This window comes from Herpailurus yagouaroundi, unplaced genomic scaffold, assembly GCF_014898765.1.
Source record: "Herpailurus yagouaroundi ecotype Mexico unplaced genomic scaffold, PumYag 186, whole genome shotgun sequence".
Taxonomy (NCBI): domain Eukaryota; kingdom Metazoa; phylum Chordata; class Mammalia; order Carnivora; family Felidae; genus Herpailurus; species Herpailurus yagouaroundi.
The window spans coordinates 46,873,949-46,879,948 of NW_024412417.1; positions in this window are offsets into that span (position 1 = coordinate 46,873,949).

Genomic DNA, 6,000 nt, shown 5'->3' on the forward strand with positions numbered 1-6,000 from the left:
GGGCTGGTGCTTGGAAACCAAAGAAATATCGCCCAGAGGAGCCCGGCCCCCGAGAGCAGCGGCTCGGGCCCGGCCCCAGACCTCAGCCGCAGGGCGTCCCCGGTGTGCGCGTCCTCTCCGAGCCTTGGCCGAGGGGGGCTGGAGTCACCGCACAGATGAACACAGAAATAAAACGACCGCCTCCGAAGTGTTTCGCAGAAAGTAAATTTCCAACAAAACACGGGCCGTTTCTGATTTTATTGTCCTAACAGCTGGAGTTTGAGGCTGTTTCTGAATTACCCTGACGTCTCCGCCCATCCAACGGCCCACTGGTTAAAAATAATTTATTGGCAACAGAAGAATATGGTGCATGTGTGCTGTGGGGGGGGGGGGACCTGAGCCCACTCAGTCACAGCCAGGTCTTGGGTGGGGTCAGGTGGAAAATAAGGGGAACCCGCAGAAAGCCTGGGGATGCAGCGGGGTCTGGCTGGATCCCAGGGCGGAGCCTTCCGGGGCCCCGGGGGGCATGGCTCACACCCCCGTGGGGGCCCAGCTCTGGCCCATCAGCCCCTCCTGTCCGTCCTCCCCTGGCACCTTGGGCCGTCCTCTCAAATGCCCACCTCCTCCCTCCTCTGCCTGACTCATACCCCTTCCCTGGTGCTCCCGGCAGGATGACAGGGTCCCTCCATGACCCCTCTTGCTCTCCCGACACGGACCTGCCCTTCACTGCCTAGAAGCCCTGCTTGACGTCCCTCGGCCCTCCAGGTCCGGCTCCTGTGGGAGAGGCTTCCCCCTGCACCGCTGGAAGGTCCGGGCGCTCCTTTCCCCAAGCTCTGTGCCTCTGTGCCACCCCCCTCACGTGACACCCAGGACAGGCTGGCGTGCCATTTTCTCCTTCTGCAGAGAGCTCCTGAGGCCAGGACAGGCTTCTCTCGATCTCTCCCCCTCTCTCCCTGCCTCCCTCTCTCTCGTTGCCTGGCAGGGCCTAGAGACTCAGTAATGTTTGAGGAAGGAGGGAGGCAGAGGGGAGGGGAGGGGAGGGGGGCTTTTGCGCGGCGGTGTTCTGCAGTGGTGGGCAGGCAGCACCCCTGGCGGGCACGGAGCTGCTGGTCTTAGGGGCACGGCACTTCTGCCCTGCCTCCCTCTGAAGCCCCTCGGGCAACAGAGGAGAAAATGCTGGCATTTCCCACCCGCAAAATGAGGGGGCGGCGAGGCAGTCCCCAGGCCTCCCAGCCCTGGAATCTCTTCTATTTATACCACGAGCCCTGCATTGGCAATTCAACTCAGGGGAGGCTGTGAAATAAAATTGTGTAATAGAATTTATTCTTCCCAGTCCTCTCATTAAATCTCACCTTAGAACACGCTCTTGCCAAGTCCGGGGACTTCTCGGCGGCTCCCGGGGGCAGGCTCGCCAGGCACCCCCCCTACTCAGCAACCTCCAGCTGCCCCAGGTGGAAACCTCTCCTGCATCTTGGAATTGTCTCAGGCATTTGGGATCGCTCCGCCCAAGCAGGGGGCCAGGGACTCAGTGGTTCCCGCCCCCCACCCCCCTTCATGGCGGGGAAGGGATGGGCTGGTGGTGGGCGATGGCTGGAAACTGGCTTTTCGGTCACCAGAGCAGGTCGGCCAGCTGGCGTTTCCCCAGTCAGCCCCACACCCTCCCTCACTCCCCCCATCCCCACCCCCACCATGTGCGGGAGCCATGCCTCACCCACCACCACCCCTGCCCCCATGTCTAAGAGCTCTGCTCTCTCAGGAGCTCCCTTCCCCCTGGCCCTCCAACCTTTAACTCCTGGTCTCTTGGAGACTCAAGCCAAGCCTGCCTTGCTCTAGGAAGCCCTCCCCAATCCCTATCCCACCCATACTCCCAGGCTTGCCCAGGATCGGGAACACTCATGATCCTTCAGGGGTTTTGTGGGCTTTGCCTCTGGGGACGCGCAGTAGGTGCTCAGCCCATGTCTGTTAGGAGACCGGAAGGAACAAGTAGGCCTCCGAAGGCCGGGAGCCAGACCAGGGAGGCGGATCCAGGCCTTCGTACCGGTCCCTTATGCCGGATGGTCCCTCACCTGGCCCTCTCTGGCTCCACCATCCCCTCGGTTGATGGTGAGCCCCCACAAAGCAGCCCCATCACTCAACGCCTCTTCCCTCTGCCCCTCCCCAAGCCCCAGTCTCTAGGGAATCTCTCTCTGGTGGAGCCGTAGCCCTGCCAAGGCATTAACTGGTAATTTCTCCAATCAGACCCCTGTGTCAAATCAATACAGAGTGGGGATGTCATCAGGCTGGGGGCTGTGGTTTCTGGCCTTGGGGTCCAGGTGCCATCAGCCTCTCCTGTCGGCCCCTGGCTGTGCTCTAATAGGGTCTGAGCTCCCGGCCAAGGTGGGGGGGGGGGTGGTGTATGTCTCATGACAATCATTCTTCTCAACTCCACTTCCCAGACAGTTCATCTGGGCCCTTGGAGCAGTGCCAGCCTTAAATGCCGATGAAGAAGGCAGCCAGCCACCCACACAGCCCGCTACTTAGTAAGTATTTTTAGAACCACTTCTCCAATATTTCTCTTGATAGAAAAGGGGGTTGGGGGGCTCAAGATGGGAACTGGGGTTTGAGGAGAACTAGGCTCTGTGTAAGCCGTTTCAGACACAGAGCCCTCTTGATGCCTTCCACAAGGTGTGGAGAATTCACCCCATTCTACAGATGGAGACACTGAGGTTCAGAGAGATTCTCTACCTTGCCAGTGGTGGAGTCAAGGTTGGAACCCAGGAACTCCTGGCTCCAGAGCCCCTGCCCTGGGGCCCACCTGTCTCTAGAGAGTTGGAAAGCCCCAGGCTTCTGGTACTTCCTGCAGGATTAGAATAATCCAACATGTCCAATGTCCCTGTGGAAACTGTCCCTTCCTGCTCTGGGATAGGAGGCCAGCCTTTGGGGACTGAGGCAGAGGCTCAGCCTTTCAGGACCCTGGACAGGGGCGCGCACGGCCTCCTCCCTAGCCCCTCACTTTGGATCACGAGGACAAAGTTTAGAAACTTCGTTTCTACCTATCTCAGACCAAGTAAATCAGAATCCCCAAAGAGGGACCAATGTTTTGGTCCTTTTACTTTATTTTTTAGCTTTTATTTTTATTTTACTTTATTTTACTTCTATTTTTACTTTATCTACTTTATTTGTACTTTGTTTTATTTTTAGCTCACATAATTCTCATCTGCACATCTCTGAGGTGCAGAACTTGGTAATAATAGTAACGGGAGTAGTAATAGTTGTTCAGCACAAGGGTTGAGTACGACCACTCTGGTCCCTCCTGTCCCTACACTGCCCAGCATGTCCCAGAAGCCCTGAGAGCTCTACTCCCCACAGTAAGTGTGCCAGTGTCGCCTGCCCTTTCCTGAGAGAGAAAGGCGGGGGCTGTAAGCCACCCGGGCGTCAGTGCTGGGCAGGCAGCCGGACAGGTGGGAGGGGCCCTTATCCCTGCCCTCACTACCCCGCTGCACCCCGGGCAGGTCACTGCACCTTCCAGACCTCTATTTCCCTGTCTGTATCCACTTGGTCAGACTCAGTGACTGTGGAGATGCTACCCGTTCTACGATTAAATAGGGGGTGATTTGTAAATGAGCCCTGTAAACTGTAGAGTGCCTAGTAGGGTGGGTTAGGGAGCCCATGGGTTTGAGAAACCCAGTGCTTTACGAGGAGCACGCCCCTGAAGGCCGAGGAGATGGCGGGGGTGGGGGGTGCAGGGCACATTCTGCCGCGGAGGGTGTTGGGGATCCGTCTGCAGTCAGGATCTCCAGAGTGACACATTTGTCAAAATTATGACCCAATTAGGCAGCGATAACTCGCGTGCATGACTGCAATCCATGTAATTGCTGGTAATATCACTTAGCGATGAGCAGCTGAGTGATAGTCCGGCCTCCCAGCTCCGTGCACACACCCAGCTTAACACTCGGTGTTTCTGCCGGAAGCCTCCCGCTCCCCCTGTAGGCCGGGACCCAGCCCAGTCACCCCCCTTCACAGTCCACATTATCGCAGGGTCCTTTCTTCTGGGCTTTACTCGAGGAGTGTCCCCCGCCGACCTGAGGCTGAGTCTGGGTTGTGCTCCTGGGAGAGCGGGGGACGGGAGGGCTGCTGGGAGGGGGATGCCTGAAGACTCGAGGCGAGTCCCCCGGCCTCAGACAAATTGCCCTCGGAAGCAGGGATAAGTCTGCAGACATTCTGGAACTGACCCGATCGTGAGTATCTCTGGTCTTCGGGCCATACGGTGTCTGTCCCAGCTCCTCAGCTCTGCTCTTGTGTGGAGAAAGCCACCATGGACACGACGTAAGAGAACCCACAAGATTGCGTTCCAACAGGAGGTATTTGCAAAAACAGGCATTTGGCTGAAGTTGGGCCCCGGCCACTTGCCAACATTTGTTCTAAGGAATAAACCCCTCTCGGGGTCGGGGTCAAGAACACCTTCATCAGCCTCTCTCGTGCTGTTTCATCCATGAGCGTGTTTCTGACTCAGAGCTTGCCGCGCCTAGGCCTCTCCTCCCAGACAAAGCGACTTGGCTGTGCAAACCACATTCCCATGGCCTCCCTACCTTTTCGAGGATTTTGAGCAACATCACCCCACCGGACAGCCAAGCAACTTTGAGGAGGTGTCAGCCGAAGTCTCTTTTCCCCTTTTCCAGATGAAGGTACGTCAGTGGGGTCTGCCCAGGGTGGAGCCCAAGCCTGCAGAGGCCCAGGGGGCGATGGGGTCTCGGCCCCTCAGCCCATTGCCCCACTCTGGGCCTGGCGGCTTCCCTTCTAACTGGGCCCTTCCTGACCCAGATTTGCCCTCATCCCCAAAGACAGAATCAGGGAGGGACAGATCCCTCTGCTGTAGGCCAGGTAGCAGAGGGAGGAGGCCAGACTGATTAGTCCTCCTTTTAGCCTTTGGCCTGATGCCTGACACTGCCCTGGCCCCACTGAACACGTGAACACGAGGCCCCTGGTCACTGAATTTGACTAAGGGCACAGAGGGCGGGGAGGGTGTCACTGGGACCTACCTGGGACCTACCTGCTCTGCCTTGGCTGCCCCGTGCGGGGCCCAGGCTCCTCGTGCAGTGTCCCGCCAGGGAGCAGGGCTGTGGAGATCACTGGGTCCTGGCGGGAAGTCCAGTCGGCCTGGCCTCTGCCACCGATGGCCCCGTGCTCCGGATAAGCCCCACTCAGTTTGCTCAGCGTGCAGCACACATTCGAGGTACAGCTGGCAGTCAACAAATCCGAGGGCCCCTGCCCCGTGTCCTCAGTTGTTGGCTCTGGGAGTGGGAAAAACAGCACTTCCCCACTCCTAGGCCGTTTATGCAGCTCCGATGGCCCATGCGGTACAAAACAGCTCCGCCCGGCCCCTCCAAGGGCTGAAGGCAGTGGAGAGGCCTGGCTGGGCCTTGAGCTGGGCTTTGCAGGGTGGATAGGAGTTTCCCAGAGGGGAAGGCACCGGGCAGCGTTCAGACAAGAGTGGGGTGGGCCTGGATGACGGCCGTGGGGTGCTCGGGGTGCTTGGTTGTAGCCGGCGGCAGGGTCAACATAGAGGGGGTACCCGGGCACCTCGGCGGGACCCCGGAGGCCTTCCCTCCCATTGGTGCGGGCTGCCACTGAGAGCCCGGGCCTCCCGGGGCCTGCCGCCTCCCCGGGGCCTGCGGCCGGCCGAGCTGTCTGGCCCAGTATGAAAATGAAGATTGATCAGCCCAGAAAGGCAGCCCCGCTCCCCCGAGCCAGCCGGGAGTTGCAGAAACACAGAGCTTCATTATTATTTTAAGCGTTACTCAGCTGCTTTATTGAATTCTCCAAGTCAGGAAAAATTCTGGCGAGATAAGAAGTTGACATTTTCAGAAGCAGCAGCGAGAACTCCGCGGGTGGCGAGGACGGAGCAGTGCTGGCCCCCGCGAGCGGCTCCGCCCACGGCCGCCGCCCACGGTCACAGAACTGCCTGGGGGGGTGGGGGGTGGCCTGGGGTTTGAGCCCAGACCCGAGAGCAACTGCCCAGAGAGAAGGCCAGGCCGACTCCCA